General features: G+C 39.0%; 1 protein-coding gene and 1 pseudogene across 1 annotated transcript in view; one reads left to right on the top strand and one right to left on the bottom strand.

The window, feature by feature from the left end:
• The window catches only part of HMOX1 (heme oxygenase 1), a 456,522-nt gene that overhangs the window by 162,944 nt on the left and 275,057 nt on the right, over window positions 1-18,521 (top strand). The window lies entirely within an intron of this gene.
• On the bottom strand, window positions 207-2,033 carry LOC136051451 (uncharacterized; annotated as a pseudogene).

Genomic DNA, 18,521 nt, shown 5'->3' with positions numbered 1-18,521 from the left:
GTCCATACTTCACCAGCTGTTCTCACTAAACTATACTTCTCAACACATTGTCTAAATATTCCTTAAATTCCTCCAGGTTTGGTGATTCTACCACCTCCCTGGGCACCCATTTCATAAGTTCATAAGTTCATAAGTTCATAAGGTTGGAAAGGACTTATAAGATCATCTAGTCCAACCATCCTCCTATCACTATCTCTACCCAACTACTAAATTAAGTCCTTTAGCACCTCATCTAAACGCTTCTTGAACAGCGCTAGGGATGGTGCCTCAACCACCTCCCTAGGCAGGCCATTCCAGTGCCTGACCACTCTTTCAGAAAAGAAATGCTTCCTCAGGTCTAATCTAAATCTTCCCCGGCGCAACTTGTGGCCATTCCCTCTCGTCCTGTCATTACTTATCAGGGAGAAGAGGCCCACCCCCTCCTCACCACAACCCCCCTTCAGGAAGTGGTAGAGTGCAATAAGGTCTCCTCTGAGCCTCCTCTTCTCCAGACTGAACAATCCCAGCTCCCTCAGCCGCTCCTCATAAGACTTGTGCTTCAGTGCTTGACCACTCTTTTGGAGAATTATTTCCTAACATACAGTTTGAATTTCCCCTGATGCCACTTGAAGCCATTCCCTCTAGTCTTTCAGTGAGAGAAGAGGCTGACCCCCCCCCCCCCCAGCTCACTACAACTTCCCTTCAGGTACTTATGGAGAGTATTAAGGTATTCTCTGAGCCTCCTCTCCAGACTGAACAATCCCAGTTCCCTAACCTGCTACTCATAAGGTCTGTGCTCTAGACCCCTCACCAGCTTTGTTGCATTTCTCTAGATGAGCTCCAGGGCCTTGCTGTCTTTCTTGCAGTGAGGGACCAAATACTGAATGCAGCACTTGAGTTGCAGCCTCACTAGTGCTGAATACAGAGGGACAGTTACTTCCCTGTTCCTGCTGGCAACATTATTTGTGACGTGAGCTAGGATTTCATTGGCCTTTTTTGCCAGCTCATGTTCAGCCATGCATTAACCAATACCCCCAGGTCCTTTCCTTCTACAATTTTCCAGCCACTCTGCCCTAAGCCTGTGGTGTTGCCTGGGACAGTTGTGGACAAAGTGTAGGACCTGGCACTTGGTCTTGTTGAACCTCATTCCATTGGCTTCAGCCCAGCTACTTAGCCTGTCCAGATCCCTCTATAGGGCCTTGCTACCTCCAGGCAGGCTGACATTTCCAGCCGACTTGGTGTCATCTGCAATCTTACTGAGGGTACACTCAATGCTCTCATCCAGGTCATCAATAATGATATTGCAGAGGATAGGTCCCAGTACTGAGCCCTGGGAAACACCACTTGTGACCAGTTGCCAGCTGAATTTAATTCAATTCACCAGTGTTCTCTGGGCCCAGCCCAGCCCTCTAGCCAGTTCCTTACCTAGCCAAGAATGTACATGTCCAAGCCATGGACTGCCAGCTTCTGCAAGAGAATGCAGTGGGAGACAGTGTCAAAGGCTTTGCTGAAGCCTAGGTAGACTATGTCAACAGCCTTTGTCTACCGGTGAGTCGCTAGATCATAGAAGAAGATCAAGTTTTCAATCAAGACCTGCCCTACATGAAACCATGCTAGCTAGGCCTGATCCTCCAGTTGTCCCAAACATGCTGTGTGACTTACCTCAAGGCAATCTGCCTCATAACCTTTCCTGATACTGAGGTCAGGCTAACAGGCCTGTAGCTCCCCAGATATTTCTTACAACTCTTCTTGTAGATGGGAGTAATGCTGGCAAGCCTCCAGTCTTCTGGGACCTCACCTCTCAACCAGGAGTGCTGATAGACGATAGAAAGCAGATCAGCTATCACCTCTGCCAGTTCTCTTAGCACTCTTGGGTGAATTTCATCAAGCTCTATGGACTTGTGGCAGTCCAGTTGGAGCAGTTGATCTATGACTGTTTCCTCCTGAACTGGGGGGGATTTATTCTGCTCCCCAACTGAGAATACCAGGTCAGAGAGGTGGAGTACCCTGACGATAACTGCTCTGACTTTTAAAGACAGATGAAAAGAAGACATTTGGCATCAGTGCCAAAGATGAGATGTAATGGCCTCAAGCTGCACCAGGGAAGGTTCAGGTTGAATATTAGGAAAATTTTCTAACCAGAAAGAGTGGTAATACATGGCACAGGCTGCCTAGGGAAGTGGTGGAGTCATCATCACTGGAGGCGTTCTAGAACTGTGTGGATGTGGCACTGAGGGATGTGGTTAGTGGGCATGGGTGGGGGTGGGCAGAGTGTTGCACTGTATAGTCTTAGAGGTCTCTTTCAATCTTTAAGATTCTATGATTTAGTAGCTATGTGAAATATACATACCTTTATTTCTGCAAGTTGTTTCAGTCATCCAACAGAATAAATCTATCAGGGTAGATCAACTATGCGTTATTGTCTTCATCACTATGTCTCAAGGCACACAGGAAAATTACCATTTCCTGTTACATTGCATAAGAAAGTTCCATAATTGTTTATAAATTAAACTCTAAACTGCCAAGTGTTTTTTCATTGTTCTACCAGAGAAAACTGTCAAAAATAAGCACACAGCACAAACAGACCGGAATAGATATTAAATCTTCTGGAAAGGGTCTGCAAAGTGCCTACTTTGTTTTCAAAAACAGCATAACACAAGGTCTAGATAATAATACAGAATGAAAAGAAATTAATTGGGCCCATATATATTTTTTGTACATGCACAGGATGAAGTTGTCTTGCAGTCTTGCTCTATGTGTGTAGAACAATAAGCAATCTTTTCTATTTTGCAAGGCTAATGCATACTTACACAAGCTACAAATCAAACTAAAATTCTTCATAAACATGCTCTGAATGGACACTGATTTCAGCTGTATACATGACTGGAATTTATAAAAGCAGCTTTTTCTTTCTAGCAAGTTCCTAAATTCTACAGTGCAATTCAATTCACAGGACTGGTGGAGGGAAATCAAGAGCAGTGGGAGAACACGGGGTGGAAAGGATAAGTCTGTCTGTGAAAGGGCATCTGAGGAAAACAAAACCAATTCGAGTGCATTCTGCATCTATAATGCTTTCAAAAGCACCCAAGTGACAACAGAGATTTAAAGAACCTCTCCAGGACCATTTCTATGGAGAGCTAGAGCAGGACACTTTCCCACAGAAAGTGGGAAAAAGAAAACAAGTGTGCACATGTAGAATCATGCTAGAACAGCAAATTTATTATGCCAAGAATAGCTCATGCCAGGAAATGTGCACATGTAGATAAATCCCATGTTCCATGCTCAGAGGACCTCATGTTTTCACGTCAGGTGACTCCAGACCATGAAAGCAGTCTGTGAGACAGTCCCAAGATATTCGGAGCTATGTGATCCTTGGATTCCAGTATGTGGTGAATGGGCAATGGTTGTTACAACCATAACATGAAGGTATTGTGGTGAGAGGTCTGAGAATTGCACCTGCTTTGCTCCTCCTTCCAGTTAAGAGCCAGACACAGGCATCCCAATCCATTTTTTTACATCACTTGAGACAGTATGGATACTATCTCTGCTCTTGATGATTTCATGGGATTTAGACTCCTGACTCTTTTAATGCCACATTTTCTAAGCTGTTTTATTTGCCGGTAGGTGAAAGTAGGCACTTACTAGGTTTTCATACAACACCTAAGAAGACATGATTTCAATGAGAAGTACACACTTCATTAGCACTTTTGAGAGCACCATAAAGTTTCAGTGTGTATTTTTAGGTGTATAAATACTATGGGAACATGGATTTGGAATATAGTAGAGCACATGGTTGATTGGAGATCATGTCAGCTGGAAGAAATCAACTGCATTTTACTCTGCTTAGAAAGCATGATACACGTTTATTTAATGGATCATAGGTTCATAGGATCATTAGGTTGGAAACGACCTACAAGATCATCTAGTCCAACCATCCTCCTATCACTATCCCTACCCAACTACTAAATCAAATCCCTTAGCACCTCATCTAAACGCTTCTTGAACAGCAAAGTTTGCTCATAATACTCATGCAATTGGAAAAAGGAATGCAGGCACTTGTCCCCTACCACTTCCACAGTCCATCCTGCTGTGTATGCCTGATTACTCCTTTATCTCTTTCTTCTGTCTTGAGGCAAATGAGATCCACACAAGTGGGAGGAGTTTTTGTGCCTTTAAATCCTTTACGAGACTTTAAATACAGGCCTGTACATTTAAGAGAAATTCCCCTTGCTTCAAGAGGAATTTTACATAATAGGTTTCTTCACTAATACTTTAAGAATGCTCTGTGAGTTTAAACACACTATTTTATATATGGGGAAGCTAAGGCACAGTGGCAACAGTAATATATACAAATTTACCAGGACAGAGTGAGGAAATACGCTATAGTTCACATCTAGTGCTCTGAACTAAACTTTACTTACATTAATTTCACTAAATTCATCAAATAGTCTAGTGCAATCAGTGCCACTAAAATACCACTTTTGCTTTTTAAAATGAAATCTCTTGTTCAGAGTTGCATTTCATGAAGACACTCTTGTAAGCATGTTGAAGACAAAGCCACAGTAAAAAATATTTCAATGAGGGATGGCTATTTCAAGAAAGATAAAATCAATAGATGATTCAGCAGACAGAATTAAATCCCCACTAACATCTCCTACAACCATAGATATCTGAGTCATTAACCAGGTGAATTTTGAAGGCCTAATCAGTAACATCAAGATATGCTATAAAAACAACTTCTTCATTCATCCTTTTACCATAGAATCATTTTGTTGGTGATCCTGTAAGGTCATCACATCCAGTAATCAATCTGATACTATTAAGTCCATCAAAAGCCACATCCACTTCCACAGAATGACTCCACCATTTCCCTAGATAGCCTGTTCCAGCATCTAACCACCCTTTTCCTGAAGAAATTCCTCCCAGTACCCAATTCAAATACACCCCAGTGCAACTTGTGACAGAAACAGGTCCCCATCCTCTAGGCATTTTTTCCAGCCACTCCCCAGCATCATAGGCACATCAAGACCCAAGTGCAACAACTAGCATTTGGCTTTGTTGAGTGCCATACAACTGGATGTGGCCCAGTGATCTAACCCATCTAGACCCCTCTACGGAACCTTCCCATCCTCAGATAGATCAACATTCCCACCCAACATAGTGTTACCTACAAACCCACTGAGGATTTACTTGATCCACTCATCAAGATTGTTTATAAAAAATTAAAACATATCTGGCTGCAACACTGAGCTCTGGGGAATGCCACCTGTCATCAACTGTCAACTCCATTCACAATGACTCTTTGGGCCCCACCATCCAGATGTTTTTTTAATTCTTCAAAGAGTACATCCATCTAAGCCACAGCAGCCAGCTTCTCCAGGAGAATGCCATGGGAAAGAGTGTCATATGCTTTGCTGAAGTCCACATAAACAATGTGTGGAAGCATGGTGTGGTAAATAAAGGACTGTAGCTAGGCTGTGGAAGGCAGAAAGAAAAAACTATCAGAGACTATTTGTTCATGGTTTGATTAAAGTTGGCACTACTTCTGAACAGGTATCTGAAAATTGGTGAACTTTTCTAATCAACAGGCAATGGAAACTTCAAGTTAATAGTCCCTTCCTACTGAGTGAAGAAAGAAGTGAATGAGAAAACAAATGGAATTCAAAATGTATCTAGTGTTCTACCAAATAAACAAGATGATTTATGAAGAAGTGAAAGATGAGATGCTTATAGTCTAGTTAACTAGGATCCTGCAGTGAATCTTTCACAGCAATTTTCCTTTGATGACCTAGAGATACCAGTAAATGGCTTGCATTCAGGTCTTTGGGTGAGATTCATCACCTGAGCAACATACAGCCCATGAACAATTAGATACTGTAAATAAATAAATTACAATCAGTTCAGAGTGATTTGTGGCTGGTGAAGGAAGGAACAAGCAAAAAATATGAAGGGAAGGTATTACAGTTGTATGCCTGCTCTCTTCTTCAGTTTGTGGTTGTTTTTGTTGTTGGTGGTGGTGTCAATTTTTTTTTTTAAGGTAGTTTATTCTTGGGATTAAATTGGGCTCAAATTTGAATATCCCTTCAGATATGTCTCTGGTCATTCATTCTGACCACACATTGACAGCTATTACCAATTCAGGTAGGTCCAGAGATCATAAAGAGCTAGTTCTCCAGAAACTTCTAAAAATAAACTTACCTTCATCAGACCCTGGAAAGACTAGAAGGGCTATGAGACAATCTTAATGTCATAAGTGCCAAACTTATATAATAATTTAATAATAATCAGCTTTGTCACTGAGTTAAAAACAGGATTTTAAATATAAGTGGAGATAAATAACTTATTTGCAAAGTGATAGTTCTTCCCTTATCCTTCCTAAGGAGAAGCACCTGCTAAGAGAGGTCTGACTGAAGAGTGGGAAAAGAGGGCTCGTGTAATTCCATACCTCTGAAATTCAAGCAGAGCTTACCTGTCTATCTGATACCTCCTGTATGGAATATTCCAAAACTACAATAGCAAAACATCCATCCTTATCAAAGTTAGTAGACAACAAAAAGTTTGTAAAACATACCCCTGATCCAAACTCTTTGTGACTTAAGGAAGGCTCCACTTCACATCCAGTCCTCAGACCTTTCATGTGATTCTTCTTTATCATATGGGCTGCAATGGATGCTACAGGGAAAAGTGTCTGTGGCTTGTTGAAAGGCTTGGATGTCACTGCTAAAGGGCCAGAAACAGTGATAACTGTACCTTTAGAAAACACTTGGTAAAAGTTACTGTACTTATTTAGATGGTATCAGCCAAACTGCACTTACCACTGTTTCCAAGTTTGACTGAATATGAGAGCTAGCAGAAAGGTTTTATTCGATTAAAGATTTTTCTGCTGAAAAACAGCCCCTCAGTTTTTCTGTTTTGGAGCATGGCTTCAAAGAAGTGTTTACCTATGTCTGTGTACTGCAGAGGTTTTCTCTGCCAAACTTCTGCCATTGGAGAAGGAGGCACCTTCCGTTTAAAAGCACTTGTTACATGCTACATGATGTACTGAGGGACACAAATGCTTATTTTCTCATTCTCTCTTCCCAAACTGTTCTTTCAAAGGGTGTTCAAGACTTTTGCCTCTCTCTCCTTCACCTGATTCACCTTGGACTTATAATTTAGTCTTCTAAGGAGCCTCATTTAATTAAAAAAGAGATAAAGAAGTGCACGATGTGCCTGCCATAGGGATAAAGGCTCTGTAGCCACGGGCCAGGAACATATATGACTTCAGTGGACATCTTACCCAATAACAATGGGAAAAACTGTTCTGTTTGGCAATGCTGTGGGAATTGTATGCAACTAAAACTTCAATCACAGAGTTCTAGCTTTTAAACTTATGTTGTAATGGTTGAGTTAACCACATACTGCTTTCATAGCAGCTTCAGAGCTAAGACATTTGGGGCTGCTGGGAATTGAAGGGATTTTCCATACTGCAGGGTTCAAGCTCATCCAGATCCCCAACTAGTTAGGTCCTCAGAGAAGGAAGTAGTATTCTGACGCCTCTTTTTTGATGTTGATTGCTCCTACAGTCACAAAACTTCACAAAGCAGTTCATTTCTAGCCCATTAGCTCACTGGAGTGTAATCCAGCGTGCAGCCACATCATGTCATTCATGTCAGTCACTCATTTTAAAACTGGAAGCATTCCTGACTTCTGCTTTTCACTGTTATCAGAGAGTACAGTTACAGTAAGCATCATTAAACTACTTTTGAAAGGGAGGAGAAATCTGCTCTATATATTTGAAGGTGAGATGAGAAGCCCTCCCATGTGAGGGAAGCCCTTTTGACACCATTCCATGGAAGAAAGGACTGAGAGAAATCCTCTAGAAACCACAACAGAATTTGAACCTGGCATCAAGGACACGTTCAGCATTTTCCCAACTTTTCACTGTGTCAGTGGGGATTTATTGCTTTCAGTATAGGCAGTGCAGTAGAGATGACTGAATCTGCATAGGTGTCCATCTTCCTATAAAGCCTTGTAGATGTTACATAAGGCAACGTATCTCTTTCAATCTGCATGCTAGAAAAAAAAGTAGATATGCCCCTTGCCTTCCAAGATGGCCATCCCCCTCACAGATTTTTCTCTTTTGATTTTCTTGTCACAAGGGACACAATATATTCTCTCTTTATCATATTTTCTGCAATAGTAATACTGAAACTCAGAGATGGATTATTGTCTACCTTACACTGATCCTGCTTACTCTTGATACACTAATCCTATGGATGAGCATCTCAGTTATCTTTTCTTTAATCAAGTAATGCTATTTTTAGCATTGACACCTTATATACCAAGGTAATGATAGCAGATCTTTTTTATATAAACTGCTCTGGAAGAGGCTTAGAGATTTAAGCTTTACTGCTGAAAAAGAATCAAGGGCAATTGTAGTGAGGAAGAAGCAAAGGAGAAAATTCGGGGGAGGGTTTATGAAAGAGGAGAGAAGAAGGTAAAGGAGGAGGAATCTTTTGCAGATATGAGACTGAGTGCTTATTTTTCTGGAGGGTGTATTGCTCCCTAGGGCCTGGCAAATTTGTAATCTGTATTAAGTATAGAAAAAAGTAAGGGAGAGAAGGGCTGTGGGGAAAAATCATAGGAGATATAGCAGATGGTGGTGGGAAAGAAGGTCTAGGAAACGAAAGAGGAATAAAATTAGAAGAGCAATATTAAAAGTAATAAAAGGACAGTTCTTTTTCACTACTATCTCTAAAATGCATGAAAATATGCATATTTCATGCCTCTGTGTGTATGAAGTTGTGTGTGACTTTTCAAGGACCTGTCTCTGAAGTAGCAAAGCAGGTGTAAGTTTTCTGAGACATCGGGAGTACCTGCAGTGCTCTGGGGTAGTGAACAAAATAGATAGCTTATTTAAATTTAAAAATATATATATGAAGTGCAATGAATTAAATATGAAAATGAATAATACACATTGTGCAGTAGGCCTTTGACTTTACTTTGATTTTAAGTGCAATATATTTATTTATTTATTCATTCATTCCTTTGTAGCAGCAGGTTTTTCATTCTTCATCATATGAAACCTATTGCAGGAAGAGTAGACAGGTAGGCTAGAGTTTTTTATCTGGGAAGATAAAATAAAATGCTGTAATCCTAGTATCTCTGTCTGTGACTGATTGCAACTAGTAGGTTAATTCCACTTAATTTTTCAGTTATCGTATATACTGAATGATGACCATATCAACACCATAGCCAAGGAAACTGTCAAGAGACAGTTGATGTTTTGGGAACTATGACATTTGTATCAAGTCAGTGCTGCTGATGGAATAGCTGATGGAAATGAATTTAGCAGCAAATGTATTTTTACTCCCATTATTTTTACTCCATTAGGCTGCTTTGGTTCTAGTTGTATATATGGTTAGTCTTGAAGCTCCATTCTACCCAGTGAACTGATTGCAAGGCAAGTGTAATGGCTGTCTAGGGCAGAAATGATGGCCACCTGCATCTAAAGAGATGTCTGTAGAAAGTCCCATGGAACTGGTTTTCTGCTAATGCGCGTTAGTAAACTGAATCGTTATGATTGCATCTGCTTTCCAAAAGCTCCAAAAATGGCCACATGTGCAGTGAACACTGACCTGAAATGTTCTGTTGCACCTCTAACTTGCTATGATCCTTCTCTTCCATACAAATACTAAAATATAAGGAAAAATAGCTTGATTGATTTAACAACACCAAAGAGGTGGAGACAGTTTTGGGGTTTTTTTCTGTTTGGTTTTTTTTGGTTTTTTTTTTTTTCGCTACCTTTCCTTGACCTCCAACACAGTTGAAAGAACTCCATCATTTTTAGCAGTTCAGAATGTGTTAGTTGAACAAAGAAAATGTGTTGCAGTTTTCCTTGGAGTAAATCAAAAGGACTAGTAATTGTATTGCATACTTTATTTCAGAAAAACAGTATAATCTAACAGTATTGTGCTGTAGACAAATTAATATTAAGAGAAATGTAAAGGAAGCTACAAGAACACTGAAAGGAGAACACTTCTGAGAAGATATTTTTCTTCCTCTAATTAACAGAAGAAATGGAAATGCATTTAGATGAGTTTCATAAACAGATGTGTGCAGAGCTATACACAACCTACTTCAAAGTAGGACACAGATGTTGTCTGAATAATTTTCCAAAGGCTCCTCCATATATGTGTATGGCCAACCAGGAGTCGATGCAGTCTTTACTGTCAGTGGTGAAGCCAGAACAATTGCATTATGGAAATTACTGCTTCCAAACCTAATTTGATAGCAGGGAATAATGATATTCTCTTTAAGCTAACCTGTTGCCTACTACCTTTCTGTTTATTGTGTGTTCAGATACAGCAATTGTTTAAACACTGGTGAAGCCAGAGTCTTAGGTAGGATTGAGCTGCTTCACCACCCTTAACATGAAAACTTACCATAGTAAATCACTCTACTCTAGCTTGGATTAAATTTCACTTCATCTGCATTTCACCTATGTGTTTTTAGAGTCATAAGTCACCTAGCACAGTTTCCCATTCTGCATAAGCAGTGTTGTATCTTTCCAAAGCAGAAGCCTGAAGCTTTTCTGAGAAGTTTATTCTCCCAGTTGCTCCAAGGGAGATCTTGTAGTAACAATGCATTTGTACCTAGTGATTCAGAAGAACACAACTCAATACAAATAGAAAATATTCTTCTTGTCTTCTCTCCCCCAGTGCTTCTCTACAGAATTTCATCTCATAAATACAATAGTTGTGTTGTCACCGTTCTGGAAGGTCGGACTGCTGGGGCTAGCAATCTCCCCACACTAGGGCCACTACCATCACAGACACCAATATGATTATGTAGAAAATGACAAAATGGCATTTAATAAGGCACTACAGTTCTTTATATACATAACCAGCATCATTTACGCCCCCTAAAGCATGTGTCACCCATCAGTCACAGAGCAGGGGAGGTCCTATGGCATCACACCCTGGTGCCTCGTCCACGCCTACTACAACATAGTTGCTATTCATATCTAAAAAAAAAAAAAAAAAGAGAGAGAAAAAAAAAGACAGTGGAAGAAGATACTCTTCTCTCAGATAACTCCCACATGAAACACAAAGTATGTAGAAAAATAAGTCTATTTTAGATATGGAGAAAGGTGATACTTGTTCCACTATCCTTTGAGATCTGTAATCCAGACAATATTTACATTCTTTGCAATTGACCCCATCCACGTGTGCAATTTGTCTGTGAAGATACTAGTGGACTTTGTGGCAAAAACTCAGGGTGAATAATTCTCCATTCACAGAGGCAATCATTTCATCAAAGAAGGCAACTGGGTTGTTTAGGTTGAAATGTCCCTAATAAATCCATATTTACTGGTTCCAATCACCTTCTTGCCTTTTCTGTGCCTCCACCCATAAATATTTTCCCATTAATTTCTCTAGGAACAAAAAGGAGGGTTACTGACCTGTAATTCCCTTAGTTTCTTTTCTCTCTTTAAGAGGGGCAGGGATTTTTTTTTCATTGCGTATTTCTCAGTTGCCATCACTTTTCAAAGACGACAGAAGGAAGTCTTTCAGTGATGTAGATTGCCATGACATTAAGATGCCTGTGTTTTGTCAGGTGGGCCATACATTATGAGTTTCTGGATTTCTGATTGCAACTATTTTGACATAAAATTCCAGTAGCAGTCAGCACATGCATTTTTTCATGAGGGAGAAGAGACGTGGCTTTACTCAGTCGGTCATTTACAAGTCCGCTTTTGATCCAGACCTTAGGAGTGCTGTGTACAGATGTACTTCTAGAAATTTGTGCGTCAGAATCTTGTGTTGTTTTTTTTCTTTTTTTTTTTTTGACTGATCCAGAACATATCTTTCAGACTACATCACCCTAACTTCAGCTAATAGATTATTCATAAATCCTTTAGTAAGTTGTCCTCCTGACTGATAATGCTCCAAAAGTATATCTCATTTTTAAGTTTCTCTAGCTTTACTCAAATATCAGAATGTAGGACTTCTCATTGTCTGAAGCTTTTTCCACTCTCCCAGGACATAGGTTTACATCGTGATATAGCAATCCTTATCATAATCCATGCACAATGAGAATGGCTGAGCCTTTCAATAGAAGGCAACATGTCCTCCATTGAAACAGATTTGCATTTATTTTTCTGAATCGTTTCAAATTCCAGAGCTTTCTTGAATAGCAGAAGTGGCAGGTTGTGATTGCTAACACTTTACATTACTAATCCTGGGATTTGCCCTTGTATTGAAAGTGCCATTGGTGTATCTACTTTGCAAACAAAATCTTTCATCCTTTTCATTGTGCTGATGACTGATAAAGAAAGACTACAACTGGTTAACTTACAGCTGTTTGCTCTTCGGATGGACAAGCTTACTAAAATTAGCATCTGAATTTGTTCTCATCCTCTCTAAGAGAAGTGGAACAAGACTGGTAATTTCAGTCTTGAATTTTTTTTTTACATGGAAGGTCACGCACCACTGCAATCATCTCTCAAAAGATATTAGCATCTTTTTGGTGTAAATCTGAACACTTTAATACCAGTGTCAAGATTTAATTTTATGACCTCTTTATTTCATTCTGCTTAGAAAACAGTAATACAAGAGAGGAAAATATCTAGTAAGAACATGTGACTTTTTATTTGTTATGAGAAAAAAGGGTGATAGGAGAAGGGAAAAAAATAAAGAAGTATATTATCATCTGCTAGTTTAAACTCCTTGAGTTTCCCATCTTTGAAAGTAACTAATTCTTTCTATATGAAGGGTTCACTGAAACACACAAAGGAACTGTTAGTATCCTTGTTTGAAATATCACTATCCTATTCACCAAGAGATGAGACATTCAACCTTCCCAGGACACTTATTCCAGCTTTTATGTTCTTTTCAAGGAACCTGGCCAGAGGGTTCATGCACATGCTAGGAAACCAGATGCATAGGTAATGCTGCTAGGAAATTACTTGACCATTTATTACTATAGTCAACCTCCAGATCTTAAATATTTCTGGGCATACTTGGACAGACTCTTATAGATGCAGCCCTTTTATATAACTGCAGCAGTATTACTTCAGCAGTGTCCAAAGATGGACAAACAAAAAAGGAGAGGGGAAGACTGGCTCTTCTTGAACACTGAAGCAAGTTTCCATATGCACTTTCTCTCTTGGAAGGAGGGCAGGGAAGTATTGAAGTTTTAGAAAACAAAGGTACTGAAAGACTGAAAACTATGATGAAGCAAGGTCCATATGGCCCATGAAACGCTTAAAGCTTCTTAGCCCATTTTCTTTACTATTTTGTTCTTCTTCATTCCAAATGAAAAGAGTTTTATTTGTTGAATCAAGAAACACAAGTAATCACATCTGTTAAAACTGATTGATACAGACACAATCTCTTTACAGTCTGAAAAATGGATGGTACTCTGAAGCCCTCAAGAGGATGGAAAATCCACTTCAGAATTTGGAAGCTTACCTCAGCCCCAGTTATAAGAAGAAAAGGCAAATATTTCAACGTGTTTTGAGAATATTTGTGTAAAAAGTAAACATCTGTCACTTTAATCTTGATGCTTTAATGTTGTGCTCTTGAAGAAACAAAACTTATTCACAGATCTTCAAGACAGAGCCTTACTTTATCTTTCTGACATCTTTGATCAATCATGAAATAGCAAAGATCAACACCCTCAGAATAATTTTTGTTGTATGCCTAATTCCAGGTGCTCTTGAAATTAATATAAGCTCATTGCTCTGCTCTAAATTGCCTATCAAGTTCATTATCAAATGAAACTTGCATTTCTTATACTGCATTGAGTGGGAATAAACAGGTAAACATGTAAACAAAGGTATGTATTTGGGAAAAAATTGGAGGTGTTCCATTCCAGTGTAACCTTCTTTAGTTCAAGCTTTAACTTGTTCCAGGGAATAAAATTCTTTGATTCACTGAGTGTATAAATCTCTGTAAGTTATTCTTATAACTATCATAGTTATCTTGTTCAATTTCCATTCTGTATAAGATGAAGCAAATTGAGTTGATTTTTTTTTCCTTTTTGTTCATTTTTCTTCCTAGAAGGAATCATATATTTGGAAGCTGGGTAGTCACATCAGAGTCCTGAGTTCAAGTTATCTTTCACACTTGTTATGACTTTGGTTCAGGTTTCATTTATGTTGTATTGCTGGTCCTTTATTTGCAAGATGGAGAGATTAAATGGTTACTCATAGAACTGTAGAGTATGTTGTAAGAATTAAAATTAGCTAATGAGAGTGTCAGCGGTTTATGGGCTTGTTCGGCCCAGTTCTGTGACAATTGAGGTGGGGGACCCACCCCCTGGGAGCAGGGAGGGGGAAAAGGGAAAAAGGAAAAGAGAGATAGGCAAAGAAACAAAACAGTGGCAACAATCTGAGAAGGAAAGCTAATTTAATAAAGATATCAGAATGCAAAATAACACAATATAATACAATATAATTGGAATTGAAGCTAATAAATCAAATAAAATGATCAAGAGAGAGTGTCCGATAAAGAGAAGGCCTTAGGCTAAATGCTGGTGGTGAGATGGCTAGTGAGCACCCACTGCTGGGTTGATCCAAAGGGAAAGAGAGTGCGTCTTGTCACACGCAAATAGGTTTTATCTTTCCCTCTGAGCGGAAAACAGAAAAATGCAAAGCAATGCAAAGTCATCTGGGGTACATAGTTCTTCTCTTCTGAGACAGGTATACACAGAGCTATTGATGATCCACTGAGCTGGAGCATTAACTCTTTAATTCCCAATGCACTACATGATGTTATGATGTGGAATACCAATAATGAAAAACAAAACCACGACATTCCATGCCTTATTCCACATCACTACATCATGCTTAATATATATACAGAATAATGATTAACAAGCATTAAATACACACACACACACACATATATACACATAGAATTACTGACTGCACTCCCCCAACATCAAATTGCCTTGTGGTACACATTGAACATCCCCTTCATCTCCTTTCTTCTGCATCACCTACCAAGTGGTCCCAGGTCCCTGAGCAAAAACAGTTCCACAGAAGCTGGAAATACCCAAACCACTTTTCCCAACATGTTCTTCACATGTACTACAGGGACCTTATCTCCCTCTACAGGAGGTAGGGAGCTGGACTGGGTAGGACCATCGTGAATAATGGATCCTTGAGTGTTGACCAACCAGGTGGCTTCTGCCAAATGCTTCTGCCAATGTTCTGCCACCCATTGCCTTCAACATTGTTTTTAATAACCCACTGTATCTTTCACTTTTACCAGAAGCTGGTGTGGGATAGGGGATATGAGAAATCCACTCAATGCCATGATCTTTGGCCCAAGTATTTACAAGAGAATTTTGAAATGAGTCCCATTGTCTGATTCAATTCTTTCTGGAGCGCCATGTCACCATAAGACTTGTTTCTCAAGACCTAAGATGGTAGTCTGGGTGTTAGCATGGGGTACTGTATATGCTTGAAGCCACCCAGTGGCTTGAAAAAAAAGTTTACCTTTTACCACCATGGTAAGCACAGAGCATATCATTTTTGTACCTTACTACATAGTAAGAATTAAAATAGCTGATGAGAGCATATTATTTTGGTACTTTTCTACTATAAGTTACTGTTACTATTTTCATCTGACAGTAGCATAATGGCTGCCTGGTGTGCTTCACAAAACTATGACATTTCTGTCCAAAGGAACTTCCATAGGAAAATGAGAAGTGCTGAGTTTGTTTTTACTAGGTAAATGAATGAAAATGCTGTAAGGCTTTATAAATGAATAACAGTGAGGGAAGTGCCTTCAGGAAAGGAAGGCATTTTGAAAATGCTATTTTTCCCCCTGCTTCATCCCCCTACATATAAACAAGACTCTGGGATAAATGTGGAACATATTTTGAACATGTAAAAATAGTTGTGTACAAGTTTGCACCTTAAATTAGACTATTGCAATTGATGTGACCACAAAGATTTACTCAGTTTATTCAGGGTTCTACATCTATTTATTTGGTAAATCATGTCTATTGTCAATAACATCAGTCATGAAAATGGATTTTGGTCTGGAATATGCAATAAATTTAAATTTGCCTTTGACTTGGTAAAGTTACTTTATGCTTGTCCATCACAAGATTGACAATTCTTGGTCAATTCTACTCCAAAGTAGGAACAATGTTTATCCTTGCTGTTGACAGGAAATAGCAGTAGGGGAAAACACACTGGAGTAAAAGTGGGACAAAATGAGACATTTCCGATATTTAAAAAATTTCAGTCTTATCTGGAGGAAAAAATGCTGGACGCATTTAAGCATCGTATTCTGAAAGTGATGTGTATATCTAGAGTGCTAGAGTCTATTTTGGAACTATTGGGTCCTCACAATTCACAGACATGGGATGAAGATGCAGGGAAGCTGGCTATGTTACCCAGTTAGAAGGAAGAGAAGGCTGAGCTGGCTATTCAGCAAGGTGGAGGAGTGTGTTTTATATAGGCAATTTGCAGCAATTGATGGATCTGAGACATAGTAAGTGTGTTGTTGTTTTTCTGTACATGAGACTTATTTCCCTCCTGCTGTCTTTGGAAACAATTTTATAGGCAGACATAAGGCAAAAATACTCTGTACAGTACTTCAGCATTTGAAGTTGATTTTCTCCTTGATGGCATTGGAAGTTCATTATGAATTCAGCTTTCTACTCTCTGAGCATGCATAATTGAAACAACAAATCCACCACTACTATTGGGTAAGAATAAGGTCTGGATAAAGCTATCTCTGGTTGTGCAGTTGGCATAAGAAAACAGTGTCTTTACTTCATGCTATGATTAGAGAAAAGTTAATTTTGTAAAGACAGAGTGGGCCAAGTAAGCTTCTTAACATTACACCTTCTTTCTGTACCTGTTCCTTCTTTGCAGCCCTTGCATCTTGGAAGGTTTACAAGTATCTACTGGCAGGAACATGAACCAACTGTCTGGAAGTGGAAATAAAAAGTGGAGGGCTGTTTTCAATGCTTGCTAGTTATCTCGGACAGTTTTTTGTTTGTTTGTTTCTTTGTTTGTTTGTTTGTTTTTGGAAGAAAGACTTTAAATCAGAAGGCAGATGTTGGTTTGAAATTTTAAGCATACATTTTAGAACATTAAAAACTTGTTTTGTCTATTTTTGTCAAGGATTGCTTTTGTGGTATGTGATCTGATGTCTCTTTTAAGGTCTCTACTAATTAATTCAGTGGTCACACTGTGAGCTTTTGCCCTCATTTTCCCAGTTTCTTTTCATTGAAACGCCAGAAGACCTTTAGTTAGTGAGCAGAGACAAATGGCTTACAAGGCACATAGTACATGGATACAGCAGCATACATGGATTTTCTGAGTAGCAAACACTTGCTGAAGGAGTAGACTAGAGATGAATGGCTTAAAGGGAGACTGGAGAAATTGCTGCTGGAATGGCTTAATTGCAGACTGGAGAACATGCTACTGAAGTATTAACTCACAATAATTTTAGTTTCTTCTAAATAATTTATTAAAAAAAGATCAGTGTTTTTCAGTGATACTAAACTCTGAATTTTTTACAATTATGGAAGATGGGAGAGGCCTACATAATGTGAGATAAACTGTAGTGAAGATTTAAGCCTCTTCCTGTACAGAAAGCTGGAAAGTTATAGCTAATGTTTTTATTGATAATAAATGAAGGTATTCGCAAAGAAAAGACACTTTTCCATAGTAATTATCCCCTGAATTCAACCCTCATTTTGCTGCTCTCTGTTCTTTAGCTAGAGTTGCCATGCTGAAGTTCCCAATCCAACTCTGACAAACTGGAGAGATTTCTTGCATGTTACACTGAGCTATAAGTGAACTCACCCGTGGATCACCCGAACCCATAATGTTTCTTGTAGAAAAAGTTTTCTGACAGATGAAGCAACATAAATTACTACTTTGGCATATATCTAGATACGGATTTCTAAAGTACTTGGATCCTCAATGTCACCACACCTATGTCGTGAGCAAATGGGTCTTGAGAAAAACATTCCAGGACCATAATGAAGTCACCTGTGATGCGAGACTGCTTTCAAGACTAAGCTTACCAAATACATATAGAAATTTCCATAGATAACTTTGTTATAAACAGATGACAAGAGAATAAACTAATTTGAATCTTTGTTCATGCTTTGGACTGACTAAGGTAATGAAGATAGAAGAAGAAATGATGTTCAAGAGGTGCAAAAATGATGATTAAGTTCCTGTTCTAGAAGTTGAAAGCTAGGCTGCAGCATGCAGAGTTTTCCTGCAATAATCACAGATGTTAGTTAAGTTGCTCTAAATGTCAAACCACTGTTTAATTAGTAAAGTTATTACAATCAAAGAGTAACCTACATTTTTATGGACTTCTGGACATCATCTGTTCCAATTGCCACTTGAAGTAGAACTCACTTTGATCAGGTTGCTCAAGGCCCTGCCTAGTCATGTTCAAAGTGTGTCCAAGGGAGTGTAAGAAAGGAAAGGAAGAGTCATGCTGAGGGGAATCTGAATTAGCATTTCAGAAACTGTGTTTAGGAGAGCAGAGGAAGGAATGGAGCAAGAA

Source organism: Cyrtonyx montezumae, unplaced genomic scaffold, assembly GCF_038088225.1.
Source record: "Cyrtonyx montezumae isolate F1298 unplaced genomic scaffold, pur_monq_1.0 scaffold_3, whole genome shotgun sequence".
Classification (NCBI taxonomy): Eukaryota; Metazoa; Chordata; class Aves; order Galliformes; family Odontophoridae; genus Cyrtonyx; species Cyrtonyx montezumae.
Note: the sequence above shows the minus strand (reverse complement) of the source record. Positions and strands in the feature narration are given on the sequence as shown.